This window comes from Drosophila albomicans, chromosome 2R (genome assembly GCF_009650485.2).
Source record: "Drosophila albomicans strain 15112-1751.03 chromosome 2R, ASM965048v2, whole genome shotgun sequence".
Taxonomy (NCBI): Eukaryota; Metazoa; Arthropoda; class Insecta; order Diptera; family Drosophilidae; genus Drosophila; species Drosophila albomicans.
This window is the reverse complement of record NC_047631.2, coordinates 3,554,004-3,570,554: the sequence shown is the minus strand read 5'-3', so window position 1 is coordinate 3,570,554 and position 16,551 is coordinate 3,554,004. Positions and strand designations below refer to the sequence as shown.

At 44.4% G+C, this 16,551-nt stretch overlaps 1 long non-coding RNA gene across 1 annotated transcript; it reads right to left on the bottom strand.

Annotated features, from left to right (window-relative positions):
* Positions 1–10,972: 10,972 nt before the first annotated feature.
* On the bottom strand, positions 10,973–11,772 carry LOC117574726 (uncharacterized). The gene is made up of 4 exons (XR_004572809.2): positions 11,606–11,772; positions 11,388–11,546; positions 11,179–11,316; positions 10,973–11,080 (listed from the first exon to the last, which is right to left on the bottom strand). It is a non-coding gene; the product is annotated as an uncharacterized LOC117574726 (long non-coding RNA).
* Positions 11,773–16,551: the final 4,779 nt, after the last annotated feature.

Sequence of the window (16,551 nt, the reverse complement as noted above, 5' to 3'; positions counted from 1 at the left end):
CAATTCGAAACTTAAACCGCACAGTCTTTGGATTGCTTGACTCTGGTGCATCCATAAGTTGTTGCGGAGGTAGTTGGGCCAAAGAATTGTTAGAAGAAAAGGTTGGGTTCAAGACCATGCAGAGAAGCGCTACCACTGCGGATGGGAGCCCACAGCAAGTAGTAGGTCGAATGAAAGTGGACATCGAATACGGCAACGCGATAAAGTCGTTGAATTTATATATAGTTCCATCCTTAAAACAAGATTTGTACTTGGGCATAGATTTTTGGAAGCTGTATAATCTTCTCCCAAAAAACTTAGAATTTGCAAGCCTAGAGGTTACGGCGGAGCCAAACAGTGAGAGTGACGATGTTGACCAACATGTATTGTCTAGCGGCGACAAAGTTGGCCAATGTCATACAGTGCTTTCCTTCTTTTGCTCAAGAAGGTCTCGGAAAGACCAACTTGATATCGCATGTCATAGATGTGGGCAATGCTAAGCCTGTGAAGCAACGGCATTTTCCTGTCTCGCCTGCGGTGGAGAAGGATATGTACACAGAAATTGACAGGATGTTGCAGCTAGGCGTTATAGAGGAGTCGGAGAGTGCATGGTCATCTCCCATAGTTATGGTCACTAAGCCCGGCAAAGTCAGAATTTGTCTTGATTGTCGGAAAGTGAATAGTTTCACTGAAAAAGACGCTTATCCTCTGCAACAAATTCAAGGCATCTTGAGCCGCTTGCCAAAGGCCGAATACATAACCAGCTTGGACTTGAAGGATGCATATTGGCAAGTGCCTTTAGAGCCTCAATCTCGAGACAAAACAGCGTTTACAGTCCCTGGTAGACCCCTCTACCAATTTAAAGTCATTTGGCTTGTGCAACGCCACAAGTACAATGTCTCGGTTGATGGATAAAGTGGTTCCAGCTCATCTTAGGAACGAGGTATTTGTGTACTTGGATGATCTCTTAGTGGTCTCATCTAGTTTGGAAAGGCATCTGGAGGTGCTAAGGGAAATAGCTTTACATATTAAGCGTGCAGGTCTGACGATAAATATTGGCAAAAGTCATTTCTGCATGCGGTGTGTGCGCTATTTGGGTCACATAATAGGTGACGGTGGCATTACAACAGACTCTGAAAAGGTGAAAGCCATCTTAAATTTCCCTGCGCCGAAAACCTTAAGAGGTTTAAGAAGTTTTATGGTGTTATGTGGCTGGTATCGCAAGTTTGTTCCAAATTTTGCGACACTTGCTTCTCCATTAACGGATTTGATGACGACTAAGCGACGCTTTAGTCTGACGCCCGAAGCATTGAGAGCATTTGAGGAGTTGAAGGTTCGACTTAGTGAAGCCCCAGATTTTGCAAAGCCGTTTGCAATACATTGTGACGCAAGCAAAACAGGCATTGGCGCTGTGTTGGTGCAGGTAACTGAAAATGGAGATGAGCGTCCAGTCGCATTCATTTCAAAAAAATTAAATAAGGCTCAGCGTAATTATACAGTGGCCGAACAAGAGTGCTTAGCTGCAGTCGTAGCTCTTAAACATTTTCGGGCTTATGTAGAAGGTCATGAGTTCAAGATAGTGACGGATCACGCTTCGCTAAAGTGGCTCATGTCAAATCACGACTTGAGTTCACGCTTAGCTCGTTGGGCTTTGGCTCTACAACGTTATCGGTTCCAAATTGAGCATCGCAAAGGCTCCTTACATGTAGTGCCAGATTCGTTGTCGCGAGTTAACGAAGATACGATAGCAGCCATAGACCTGTGAGATGGATCGTTTATCGATTTAAAATCAGAATATTTTAAATCTGCAGAATATTTAGATTTGCTTCAGCATGTCCCGGCAAATGCAGAGAATTTCCCAGATTTGAAGATCGACGGTGGATACGTGTATCGTAAGGCTGAGCTGAGCCGTTAAGAAGATAAACGCAGCACTCGTTGTAAAATATCTAGAAAGTGAATTATTCATGACATTTGGCGTTCCGGAGACCATTGTTTCAGATAATAGATCGCAGTTTCGGTCAGAGGCTTTTCAAAAGTTGTTGCGTCAGTACGAGGTAAATCATGTGCTGACTGCAGTTCACTCGCCTCAAGCGAACGCTTCCGAACGAGTTAATAGGTCGGTGATAGCTGGAATCAGAGCTTATTTGCGCCCTGATCAGAAAGATTGGGACGAAGTGTTGAGCAAAATTAGTTGCGCATTAAGGTCCTCTATTCATTCTAGCATAGGAATCTCGCCCTATTACATGGCTTTTGGTCAGCATATGGTCACGTCTGGGTCGACTTACGGATTGCTAAGGAAGCTAAGCTTGTTGGATGATCGCTCTTTAGCGTTTAGTCGGCAGGATTCGTTTGATTTGATTCGCGATGAAGCCTCTAAACTCATGCTTTTAAACACGAGCAAAACGAAAGATCAAGAGAAGTGTCATTTACTACAGGGCAAGAAGTGTTCAGAAGGAACTTTAAGCAAAGTTGTTTTCAAACCGGGTACAACGCCAAGTTTGGACCTGCCTTTGTTAAAGCACGAGTGAGGAGAAAGATAGGCAATATATCGCGAGGCGATGTATCGGGAGATAGGAAATGGCAACTCCAGGGGAGGGAAATTTGAAAATTGCTCCTCCTGTTAAATAGGAGTTCAAAAAGGAATGTCAACTTTTTTCACAAGAGGTTACAACGTGGATTTTTCTGAGTCGAGGAGTTGATTTTTGATCGAGGTTGGAGACGGTCGACCGGAAGATCGTGCTGACGATCTTGACTTTTTTCCTTGCGGAGTGGAATTTTGAAGGAGGTTGGAGACGCTCCACCTATAGAAAAAGACTGTTCGAGTGTTATTTTGGCTGGTCAATGTTTGCGCCATAGCAATTTATTACGAAGGTGTATCGCTTATCACAGTATACGCAAGTCCGGTTAAATCGCCGAGAGTATAAAGGCGCAAGACACCAACAAGCAGTGAAAAAGCAACAACAACTGCAACAACAAAAGCAGCAGCAACTGCAACAACAAAAGCAGCAGCAACTGCAACGACAAAAGCAGCAGCAACCACAACAACAACAAGCAGCTGCAGCATCGACTGCAACAGGCGGCGGCAACAACAACAACTTCAACTCCAGCAGAGAGCGACGGCAGCTACATCCAAAGCAATTGCAACAAGCTACGGCAACAACAACAACCACGACTGCAACAACAACGACAACGACAGCCACGACCAGAACATCACCGCTGGACAGGCGCGGGCGATCGTCGCCGCGAGAAGGCACACGGCGCTTCAACGACGACGGAGCAGCATCGACGACGTGGGGCAGCGAGCGTCAGAAGACGCCGCCTACGGTGAGTCAGTTCCAAGCCAGCCCCATTTCCGACCGCCAGTGCGGTGTGTCCCAATACTCGCGACCGTCATCACGCTACGTAAGCGGATTTGTTCTCTCGAGATTTGCTGCCTGTAATTTTCTGCTGATATGCTCATTTATTAATCATTAAATCGTAAATCTTATGAAGTAAATTAAAATTCCAAAGTCAATTAAATAAAAACATAAATTACAGTAGAGTACAAACTAAAGTAAATTCCAATTTATTTTCTTGTAATAAATCACAGAGTAGGGACGACAAACACCTTCATACATACATACATACATTCTTAAAATCTACTTGCTGCGGGATTATGTGTTAATGTTTACTAATGTATATATATATATATACACACATTTTTTTTTCAATCATCACTCATATCGCCCCCTTTACCAATCCCAAGAGCTCTTAGGTAGGTCAAGGTAGATGTTTAAGCGACGTAATTAAAGATATTTATATTAAAGCATACGAACATGTGTATGTAAATTGATAAATGCAAACATACCCATCTCCTGAAGGTGTTACATATAATAAAAGTTGTCCTTTACGCCGTTGCGGCTACATGTTGGTTTCGCTCGTCGTACTGCGTGTTTTATGAATCTTGTTCCTTTGCCGTTTTAAAGTCCAAATATTTGTATGTTATCTGTAAATAAAAATAAATAAATTAAATGTTAGTTATTAAGAAAGACTCATGAATTATACAATAGTAATTACGATGAACATGGTTGTGTAAGTTTCTCAGCATGGAGGGGAGGGGAATTCCACAGCACTACGCCGGATGAGGAGCGGCACTGATGGTGGCCAACGCAAGGGAGATGGCGCCGATGTGGCCATCTCAGGCAGGGTGGGTACGCCGGGGTCCAGCTGTGGCCCTATTCAAACACAAATGGATCAGTGAGTTGTATATTATTGTTATTTTCTTCGTACTTACCGTCGTCAATAGTTTGTTTTGGATTTCCTTTTGTTTTTGCGCAATTTTCAATTGCGCGGCAGCTGTTTTGTTTTTCTGTTAGTGATGCGTTTCTTCTCTTATAAACAGCTTTTAATATCGGTGAAATTATCGATTGTGCGGACTGCGGTCTCTTAGTTTCTCTGTAGTTTCTCTTCGTTGTTTATGTCTACTATTTGTTCTGTCTCATTTTGAGTGACGCTTGGATGTGTGCTGGCCTGATGCTCCATTATCAGCATAGGCGACAGGTGACCCAGGTCGATACAGGATCGATTCTGCGCCGCACCTGCCACACAGCGGACACCAAACGTGCTCAAAAGCGAGACGGAATCAAAATAGATCTCAGGTAGCGCTCCTTGGATGCCATCCATCACGAGAGTGATGGATAGAGCATCTGATTAGTGCTTAAGTGTTTGTCCATTGTTTGAATTGTGCGTAGTAAAGCGTTGGTTAGGTCGTAGTGTGAAGTTTTTCTCTCCCTTCCGTTCGTTAATGTTATAAAAGGAAAAATTTGTTGTTGTTTGAGTTATTTATTTTGTTTATTTTTGGTGTTTATTTATTTATTATAGGAGTTTATTTTGATAGGTATCGTTTTCTTATATAGCAGTAGATTAATAGGGAAATAGTAATGTCGGAGGGTCGCGAAACAGATGGAGCACCGGGGAACCTGCCGCATCTAGTGGGAGGTATGGCGAGGACTCCGATGAACTTTCGTGGATTCCCGGAAGTACAGTTTCCATCGGCTGAAGCACTTGTTGGATTGGAGCAAGAGGCTTTGCAACCGGGTACTCAACCACCGGCAGTAGCATCCGGCATGGGAACCACAACTGCCAGCAACTCGGCGGATACAGGCCGACACATCTATCCTCCGGAGTCGACGGACTCAGTCCTCAAGTCGACCGTGAATGCAGCCCTCGCGCAGGCCCACGCGACCTACAGCAATACCCTACAGTAGGGTATTGCAGCATCGATACGCGATGAGATTCGCGATGGCGGGGACAGGAGCAATCCCGAAGGTCCACATAAGTGAGCCGGAGCCGCCAGTGCCGACCATAAGAGGACCGTTGCCGCGTCCAGATTATCTAACGAGCCCTGAAGAGGTGTACGATCCGCATGCTAGGAACTGGCGGAATCCCCACGGCAACATGCGTTCAGATGCTGGAGACGGAAGGACCGAATTAGACATGGTAGCTGAGTCGTCGAGGGGCCGCACTAACCTGAAGCTGGAACGCTGGAACGTGCAATTCGATGGTGCCGATTCCACTCACGCTGTGGAGGATTTTGTCTTCCGCATCGAATTTTTGCAGAGACAATACCAAAGCCCATGGAGGGAAGTGCTACGCGACTTCCATGTTCTATTGGAAGGCAGAGCCAGGGAATGGTACTGGATGCACGTGAGGCACTCGAGAGTAGACAGCTGGGCTGAATTGCGTCAAGCAATGTTGGACCGGTTTCGGGGCTACCAGACCGAGCATGACCTCATGCAGGAGCTACTGCAGAGGGAACAGCAGTCTAGCGAAGGTGTAGACGACTACATCCACCACATGTGGCGGCTAGCTTCACGATTCCAGAAACCTCTCTGAGACCGTGAACTAGTGAAGATTATAAAGCGCGGGTTAAAGGAAGGCTTGGCCCGATATGTGTATGCGATGGATATTCTTACGGTGGACGAGTTGCGCCAAGAATGTATCGAAGTGGAGCGATACATGAGCCGTCGAGGGCGCTCATCACAGGGACAACAAACCAGATATCCGCAGGGAGTCAAACAGGCCGTTTATGAGGTTGAAGTCCCACCTCAGCGTGACGAGAGTCCATCCCCGGAAGTGGAAGAGGTGGCATCGAAGACCCGCGAGACGAGCAAGCGGATCTGCTGGAACTGCCGGCAACCTGGTCATAGTTTCCGGGATTGTATGTCCGGGACGAGGACCATTTTTTGCTTTAGGTGTGGCAAACCTGACACTTTTAGCCCGCAATGCGTAAATTGTCCGGGAAACACCTGGGCGAACGCGACGAAGCCGGGGCAGACGCGTTCGGAGGCGAGACCCGACCAGAAGCCGGAGTGGCGTGCCAACAGGAGCAAGTAGAGGATGCGACTGCGAATAGAGAACATAAGTTTAGTATGGTTACAAGTAGGTTAAGGAGAAATTTGGTGAATGAAGAAGAAACGAACACCTTAGTGAGAGGAAGAATGGAGGACGTGTTCGGGCATACATGTCGGCCCGAAATAGAATTTTTGGTGAGCGGCAGTGTGAAGGGATGACACTGGCCACGAAACGCGTCATAAAGGCACGCGCTCGTTTTCGTCGACGAAGGATAACGAGGAGGCAAGTGGTGGAAGCAGTTCGTAGAGTGGAGAACACCGATCCCCGAGTTTTTGTAGATGTCGTCATCGGTGGACAAGTTTTTAAAGGCCTTCTGGACTCCGGCGCATCCGTTAGTCTTATGGGGCGAGGATGCCGAGAGCTGACCAGTAAGATGAACTGGAATGTTCAGCCGTACGCGTCCATGGTCACCACTGCTGCAGGAGCCAGCCGACCGATCCTAGTTAATCTGCCGGTGTCATACGGCGACAAGTCGGAGCAAATAACTTTCTTTATGTGCCCCGATTTAAAACAGGAGATTTATTTGGGCATCGATTTCTGGAGAGCGTTCAACATCGCTCCGAATTTGTTTGGAGGATTGGACCACCGAGAGTCACCCCGAGATGTGTCGGAAGTAGCCACTGTGGAAGTGGATTATTACCGAGGCGAGGATGTTGTCGAGTCTGATCCGGAGATGTGGGACCTGGAAGAGATGCAGAGGAGTCAGCTGGAAGCCGTGAAAAGTGAATTTCTTCAATTTGAAATTCACGGATTGGGTAAGACTCACCTGTTGCAGCATCGGATACAGCTAATTGAAGGAACCGAACCCGTGAAGGACCGACATTTCCCTCTATCCCCAGCAAAACAAGAGATCGTGTGGAAAGAGGTTGATAAAATGCTTCAGTTGGGCATCATCGAAGAGAGCAACAGTCCATGGAGCAATAGGACGACGGTCGTCATGAAGCCCGGCAAAAATCGATTTTGTTTAGACGCTCGGAAGCTGAACAGCGTGACAGTGAAGGATGCGTACCCTCTTCCATGCATCGAAGGCATTCTCTCGCGGATCGACGAGACGCACTTCATCTCAAGTGTTGATTTGAAGTTTGCTTTCTGGCAAATAGAGATGGAGGAAAGCAGTAGAGCCTATACAGCTTTCACAGTTCCGGGACGACTGCTGTACCAATTCCGCCACATGCCCTTCGGATTATGCAATGCAGCACAGCAACTTTGCCGACTCATGGATAAAGTAATCCCAACGTCCCTGAGGTCCAATGTATTCGTGTACTTGGACGATTTGTTAATCATCTCGGCGGATTTCGACACACACCTGAGATATTTAAAATTAGTGGCGGAATGTTTGAAGAAGGCGAATCTCACCATTGGCATGGCCAAAACCAAGTTCTGCTTTAGGAACCTCAACTATTTAGGTTTCATCATCGGTGGAGGCACTTTACGGATGGACCCGAGCAGAGTGGAGGCCATCAATAACATCCCTGCTCCAAGAACGGTCAAGGAGCTGCGTAGCTTCTCGGGTACGGCTGGGTGGTATCGGAGATTCATTAAAAACTTCACAGAGATCTCAGTACCACTGACGAATTCTCTAAAGAAAAGGAGTGGGAAGTTTCAGCTGAGTGAGGAAGCCATTAACGCTGTGGATAAATTGAAGAAGGCGCTTACCACGGCTCCTGTGTTGGTGCACGCCGATTTTAAGAAGCCATTCTACATCCAGTGTGACGCATCGAATTTCGGAGTCGGAGCTGTTTTGTTTCAACTGGACGAGGAATAGCAGGAGAGGCCGATCGCGTTCTTTTCGGCCAAACTGAACCGGCATCAAATCAACTATACCGTGACTGAAAAAGAGTGCTTGGCCGCGAAGTTGGCCATTCATCGATTTAGGCCGTATGTTGAAATGATGCCATTCACCGTGATCACCGACCACGCAAGCCTCCAATGGCTCATGAGTCTCAAGGACTTGACAGGGAGACTGGCCAGATGGTCACTGGAACTCCAGGCTTTTCCGTTCACGATGCAGTTTCGAAAGGGGACTGAGAATGTCGTCGCGGACACTTTGTCGAGAAGCGTAGAGGAGTTAAATGTGACGCCGGAGGATCTTCTTGGGATGGAGACGACGGAGTTCGAGTCAACCGACTATAAACAGCTGGTCAACGAGGTCACCAGCCAACAACATCGGTTGCCAGACGTGAAAGTACAGAGTGGCATGCTGTTTAAGAGAGTGACGGAGGAGTCGGTTGACGATGGAACGACCCAGTCGAGCTGGAAGCTGTGGATACCCGATTCACTAACGGCGGGATTGATCCAGAAAGCGCACTCGGACGAGACTTCAGCTCACGGCGGGGTGGCGAAAACTCTGCATGCACTGAAGAGGCATTTTTACTGGCCTGGCATGGCGGTACAAGTACAGGATTTTGTACGAGGATGTGCTACCTGTAAGGAGACAAAAGCACTGAATTACTCAACGCAGGCCGGCATTGGAAAGGAAATGCTCACCGATCGCCCATTCCAGAAGTTATATATAGACTTTTTGGGGAAATATCCACGATTCAAACGTGGGCACGCTTGGATCTTCATAGTCGTGGATCATTTTTCCAAGTTCACCTTCTTGAAGGCGATGAGAGACGCTTCGGCCGCGGATGTCGTGGACTTCCTAGTTCACGAAGTATTCTTCAAATTCGGAGTACCGGAGGTGATACACTCTGACAACGGACGGCAATTCATTTCCAAATCTTTTGAGACGATGGTCAAAGCCTTTGGAATCACCCATATGCGCACGCCGGTGTATTCGCCCCAAAGTAATGCCGCTGAACGCGTAAACCGGACTGTAATATCTGGCATAAGAGCGTATTTGGAAAACGACCACCGGAAATGGGATGCTTACCTACCGGAAATCGAAGTAGCGATACGCAACGCAGTCCATAGCGCTACTGGAGTGACGCCGTTTTTCGCTGTGTTCGGCCAACACATGTATTTGAACGGACACCAATACAAGTTGGCCAGGAAGCTGAGATCGCTGTCGGATCATGCTATCACCGACCTAGAAGCCCGGGATAGACTGGCCATCATCCGAAGTCAAGTGAAGGAGCATCTCCAGAAGGCCTATGAACGCAGTCGTCAGCGCTATGATCAGCGTGCACGGCAACTTCTCCTGACACCAGGACAAGAAGTCTGGAAGCGGAACTTCGTACTTAGCAACTTCGGCAAAGCATTCAACGCGAAGTTTGCAAAGAAGTTTGTAAAATGTCGTGTCGTTCGAGGTGTAGGTAGCAACGCCTATGAATTAGAGGACCTGCAAGGAAGATCGTTAGGAGTCTTTCACAGCAAGGATATACGATTATAGTGAGCTCGACTTACCTTCTGCCGGATGTAGTGTTGGTGATCCGTTGCTCTATATCTGTTTCAATTAGTGTCGTGGGTGTAGCCTACGTTGGGCGCTGCAATAGATGCCGGCTGGTCACAAACGATCTAAGGGGGGGGTATTGTTACGTTTTGGATATCGTTTGTGCCAGCAATGTTGGGGGGGGTTATCGCGAGGCGATGTATCGGGAGATAGGAAATGGCAACTCCAGGGGAGGGAAATTTGAAAATTGCTCCTCCTGTTAAATAGGAGTTCAAAAAGGAATGTCAACTTTTTTCACAAGAGGTTACAACGTGGATTTTTCTGAGTCGAGGAGTTGATTTTTGATCGAGGTTGGAGACGGTCGACCGGAAGATCGTGCTGACGATCTTGACTTTTTTTTCCTTGCGGAGTGGAATTTTGAAGGAGGTTGGAGACGCTCCACCTATAGAAAAAGACTGTTCGAGTGTTATTTTGGCTGGTCAATGTTTGCGCCATAGCAATTTATTACGAAGGTGTATCGCTTATCACAGTATACGCAAGTCCGGTTAAATCGCCGAGAGTATAAAGGCGCAAGACACCAACAAGCAGTGAAAAAGCAACAACAACTGCAACAACAAAAGCAGCAGCAACTGCAACGACAAAAGCAGCAGCAACCACAACAACAACAAGCAGCTGCAACATCGACTGCAACAGGCGGCGGCAACAACAACAACGTCAACTCCAGCAGAGAGCGACGGCAGCTACATCCAAAGCAATTGCAACAAGCTACGGCAACAACAACAACCACGACTGCAACAACAACGACAACGACAGCCACGACCAGAACATCACCGCTGGACAGGCGCGGGCGATCGTCGCCGCGAGAAGGCACACGGCGCTTCAACGACGACGGAGCAGCATCGACGACGTGGGGCAGCGAGCGTCAGAAGACGCCGCCTACGGTGAGTCAGTTCCAAGCCAGCCCCATTTCCGACCGCCAGTGCGGTGTGTCCCAATACTCGCGACCGTCATCCCGCTACGTAAGCGGAAACAGCAATCAATTTGTTCTCTCGAGATTTGCTGCCTGTAATTTTCTGCTGATATGCTCATTTATTAATCATTAAATCGTAAATCTTATGAAGTAAATTAAAATTCCAAAGTCAATTAAATAAAAACATAAATTACAGTAGAGTACAAACTAAAGTAAATTCCAATTTATTTTCTTGTAATAAATCACAGAGTAGGGACGACAAACACCTTCATACATACAAACATACATTCTTAAAATCTACTTGCTGCGGGATTATGTGTTAATGTTTACTAATTTATATATATATATACACATATTTTTTTCAATCATCACTCATATCGCCCCCTTTACCAATCCCAAGAGCTCTTAGGTAGGTCAAGGTAGATGTTTAAGCGACGTAATTAAAGATATTTATATTAAAGCATACGAACATGTGTATGTAAATTGATAAATGCAAACATACCCATCTCCTGAAGGTGTTACATATAATAAAAGTTGTCCTTTACGCCGTTGCGGCTACATGTTGGTTTCGCTCGTCGTACTGCGTGGTTTATGAATCTTGTTCCTTTGCCGTTTTAAAGTCCAAATATTTGTATGTTATCTGTAAATAAAAATAAATAAATTAAATGTTAGTTATTAAGAAAGACTCATGAATTATACAATAGTAATTACGATGAACATGGTTGTGTAAGTTTCTCAGCATGGAGGGGAGGGGAATTCCACAGCACTACGCCGGATGAGGAGCGGCCACTGATGGTGGCCAACGCAAGGGAGATGGCGCCGATGTGGCCATCTCAGGCAGGGTGGGTACGCCGGGGTCCAGCTGTGGCCCTATTCAAACACAAATGGATCAGTGAGTTGTATATTATTGTTATTTTCTTCGTACTTACCGTCGTCAATAGTTTGTTTTGGATTTCCTTTTGTTTTTGCGCAATTTTCAATTGCGCGGCAGCTGTTTTGTTTTCTTGTTAGTGATGCGTTTCTTCTCTTATAAACAGCTGTTAATATCGGTGAAATTATCGATTGTGCGGACTGCGGGCCAGGGATGGAACTCCACCTGAGTACCGATGAGCCAGCCGGCGCGGCCCCAGGGAAGACAACCAGTCCGTAACAAATAAAAACAACAAAAACAACAAATTAAAAAAGCAAAAGTAAATGGTAACAGTTTAAAATTTGCAACAGGATAAAAAGCAAAGCGCAGCTAAATTGTATAATTTTAGAATTATTTAAAAATTAAAAGTAAAGTATTTTATAATACTGTTTTCAAGAATTAAAATGACTTAAATAGTTGAGTTAAAGCATAATCGTGAACAAGTTTACAAGTAAACATTAAAAGAAATGTTGTTCAATAAATTACATTATATTAAGTTAAAACAATGAATGATAGGAATTTAAAATCAGTGCCAATTTAAAAAAAAAAAAAAAAAAAAACAACAAACACAAATTAAAACGTATGCAATTATATCGCGAATGTACAACAAGTGTTTTGGTGAAAATTTTATTTTTTTATTTATATTTAGCTCGGTTCCAGCACAACTTCGCCGGAGATCGATCGCTGCCGCAGGAGTTCTGTTGGTGAGTTTGTTTATTTCGAAAACACATATTATCACTTTCACCTTCATTCGCTATGTATCACCACGAAATATAATTTAAAAGAGCATACGAAAAAATCAAATTATTAAGTATTAAAAAAAAAAAAAAAATTTTAAATAGAATTTATAAAAGAAAAACAAATCTTTACATTAGATAAAACGAAGCACTGAAATTAAAACACATATATAGATTTAAAAACAAATTATTATAATATTGCAACTGTCCTCAAATAATATTATTATTGATTGTATACAATTTATTTTCTTGTTATAATGCATTACTACTTATCTTTTATTATTAATTAAATTGTATTAACCATGGAATAATTCTGTCCTTATTTAGCCGAAACAAGCCGTTGACTCCACTGACGTAGGGGTCGAAGGGATCACCAGAGCCATGCTCTGATGCAGTGATCTTAGGTTGGGAGAGGACTTCATCACTTAACAGCTGTGATGACCTACCTCAATTCTCGCTCTCTCTTTCTCTCTCTCTCTCTCTCTCTCTCTCTTATTCTCTCTCACTTTCTCTCTCTTTCTCTCTTTGTTTTTTTGTATTTTCGAGACATTTTTGGAGTTTTCTTTCTCTTTCCATAATGGAATTTTCGTGTAATCTAGCTGCTCATCCCACTTCTTCTTTGTCATTGCATCAACTTTGTTCATGACCAGGTGAATAAGGATTGCATTTGCAATCTTCTTATCATCACCTATCGACAACAAAGATCCGTATATCGCAGAGACAGTGTCAATCAAGTTTCGCAACGCTGAAGCGGAGGGCTGCGAAATCTTTGGCAAATTGAAAAGAGCAGTGATATTTTCATTAAATATCAGACAATCATTGTCATATACTCTTTTCAAACTCGCCATTGCTTTCTCATAGTTGTCCTCAGTGACTTGAAACGCTCTCACCGTTCCTCACCAGAGAGACAAGAAATGAGATGATTGAATTTCTCAATGCGCGGAATTGAATGGTCATTGTCAACAAGAGTCTCAAACAAACTTATGAAATTTTTAAATTCGGAATACTTTCCGCTGAACTTTGGCAATGAGAGTTTAGGCAGACGGGTACGAGGAGCGGCAATCGGCTGAATCGATATATTGGCGGATGAAGTATCGGTCAACGATTTCACCATCGCCTTCAGCCTTGCCTTTGCAGTAATGCAAATCTCTTCTAACTCGCACCGGTATTCGTCAAATGTCTCAATTCTGCTTTGATATTTGAGAGCATTTTCAATATGCGACGACAACATCTGCACTCTAGCTCTGTCAAATCTCGACCGATAGTGTCATCGAGAATTTGATCATTAATTCTGCTAATGCTCTTCACGCAAATATCAAGTTTCTTTCTAGAGCCTTCAAGAGTTTCTTTCGAATTCATTTTTTATATAGGTTATAGAGGAGACGACAAAAAAAAAAAAAATAAAATACAAAATAAATCTTGTTGCTTCCAACAACAACAACGAAAAAGAAAATTAAAAAAAGTTTATTATTATTATTTTTTTTTTTTTGAATTATTATTTTGAATTATTAATTTTTTTTTTTTATATTATTATTATTTTTGAATTGCGCGCGACAACGAAAAGTGCAAGCAACAACACAAACTACAGAGCGCAATGCACTGTGCAGATGCTGGCTTGCTAACGTATGTATGTGTGTATGTGCGCTGTTTCTAAGCGCGCGAAACGAAAACGAAAATGCAAGCAACAACAACACGGAGCCGAAATGCACCGGTGCAGTGTTGGCTTGCTGGTATATGTATATGTATGTACATATGTATATACGTATGTGCGCTTAGCAACAGCACACAACTTACAGCGGCTACGAATCTGGTGACAAAGTGGGCGACGAAAGCGAAAATTGCAACGAACTAGGAGAAGAAGATGCAATGGAAAAAAAATATCCCCTATTCACTTTCACTTAGAAAACAAAAACAAATGTTCTGCCTAAGCGGTTCACTTTTTTAATTTAAAAATATAAAATTTAAAAGCAAATGCTTTACTATTACGTATGTGCCAAGAATTGAAAGCGTCACTAGAATTTTGCAACTTGGCAACCAATTCAGGTGTTTACTTTCAATTTTTCGCACAGTACCTGGAATTGGCGATCTGTAATGATCCCAGCCACTTTCCTCTGTGTGTTTTCTGCAGTTGAGGGTATCTTCCAGCGCGCTGAGCGATGATGCGAAGAATCCAGCGATGACAACACAACACAAGTAGAATCACAGCACTGGCACAGTCAATAGTTTATTTATATTTTATAAACGACTGGCGCGAATTTGTTTTGTTTTTGTTTTCTATTTTTCAATCAATCACTCGCGTTCAACAACAATTAGAGTCCACCCGGGGGCGCCATGAAAAATCACAAGAGTTTTTATGATTATTAATATTCCGCTTTATTCGCGAACACAAAGAGTAGGCCTAATTGTTGTTGGTACAACGAAAACGAAAAGATAACGAGTGATGACGCGCTGATAAGTTCTTGACTTCAACTGCTTTTACGATTCTATGCTAAGTTACATTAAGCCTAACTTAACTAGAGTGGCGAAGCGAGGCGAATTCGCTCAGAGAGCAACAAACGAAAGCTTTATTGCGCTCTCGCTTCGCCCTAATTCTAACAACTTCATGGTACTTCATGCTCTTAACTAATATTACTCAAATGCGCCAACACCTTCAATGGATCTCCCCCCTCAACCGGATCCGAATACAGCCATAACCTGTGCTATATCTGGCGAATCGGGCCCCACAGACAACGAAGTCAACAAGCATCTTCTGCCACCTAAACCACGCCCCGCCAACAACAAGATGACTATATTTAAAGAAGACACAACCATGCCGAGGGATGATGAGCCTCCAAAACCAAAGATTAACGCAAAAGACGTCCCCCCCCTCCAAGCAAACTCCAAACCAGATAAGACACTGACGACGGTCAATAAGGTAAACCCACATATACCAATTACGACATCTTCTCCAAAAAGTGGCAAGCATGCGCTGCCGCTTTCCTCAGCGCATGCCCATAAAAGGATCGCCAGCACAAAAAGGGCGCACTTTTCTGGCATAGCAACAGCAGCACCAACTTCTGAAAATCTTGACGCTGATTAAAAAAAACGGCACCTACGCACACCATCAGGCACCAAAAATCAGGGAATATGCAAGAAAAGAGAACTTAACAGTGCATATTTCCCCGCCACTCCTTCGCAGCAAGGCTGCAGCAGCAATAAAAGCAAAAACAAACACTGACAAACTGATCACACTCACACTACTGCGAACTTACCAACAGCCGACAAACACAAACACTCACGAACACACACAAAGAAAAATTTTCCTTTCCACCGTTAACGAAGCAGCCAATACAATAACTGAATTGCCGAACGACAGCAAGGACAGAAAGCGCTCGCTGTCTCTGTCTCTCGCTACAGCGCGCATAGAGAAAATGGCAATAGCAAAGAGAAATTCTAAACACACCAACATATGCGCAGACGACTTTGACGAATGCAATGCTGCTAAGCAGCAACGCACAAATCAGCAAGACAGCAGTAACGAAGCAATGACAATCAGTTCTGCTGAGCCACTGCAGCTCTGGAAAATAATGCAATGCCCCGCCCCTTTTCGATTGCAACCTTTAAGCTGACTCCGTCACCTGCGAAAAGCAACCCCCACAATACGAGTATTGTAAAGAATTGGCTCTCCAGCGTCCCCCCTCTGCTCCCCCACGAAATGCCAGTCCCAGTCAAAACTGGAAATAACCCAGCCAATGGACAACAATCTCTTTATAAGAGAAAAAACACTGACATGGAATACGACTCTGACGATAACATGGATTTCTCACAAATCAAAACACCAATTTTTAAAAGCTATTTCGTAAAAAGAATTCATCAAGCAAGCATGCAGCAAGTCAACCAACATGACAGTGAGCTGTACACGCACAAACACAATGTGACGAGAAACAACAACAACAAGAGCTCAACGCTTTTCCAGTTGTCCCAAACTACACCACAGCCATCCGTGTGACTGGCTGACAACCAAGCTGGCTTCAATACTCGATATATGCGAGTAATTAAACACCGCATCTCGGAAAATCCACTAAATATGTTTGAGGTGGAGATTGACACCGCTGCGTACGGCAGCCATGAGCAAATCCTAGATATGAAAGAACTGGGTAACCAAGCAATAGTCGTCAAGAAGCAAGCTAAGCCCCGCGACCAAGTACAGTGCCACCGTTGCCAGGCCTATGGACACACTAAGTACTAC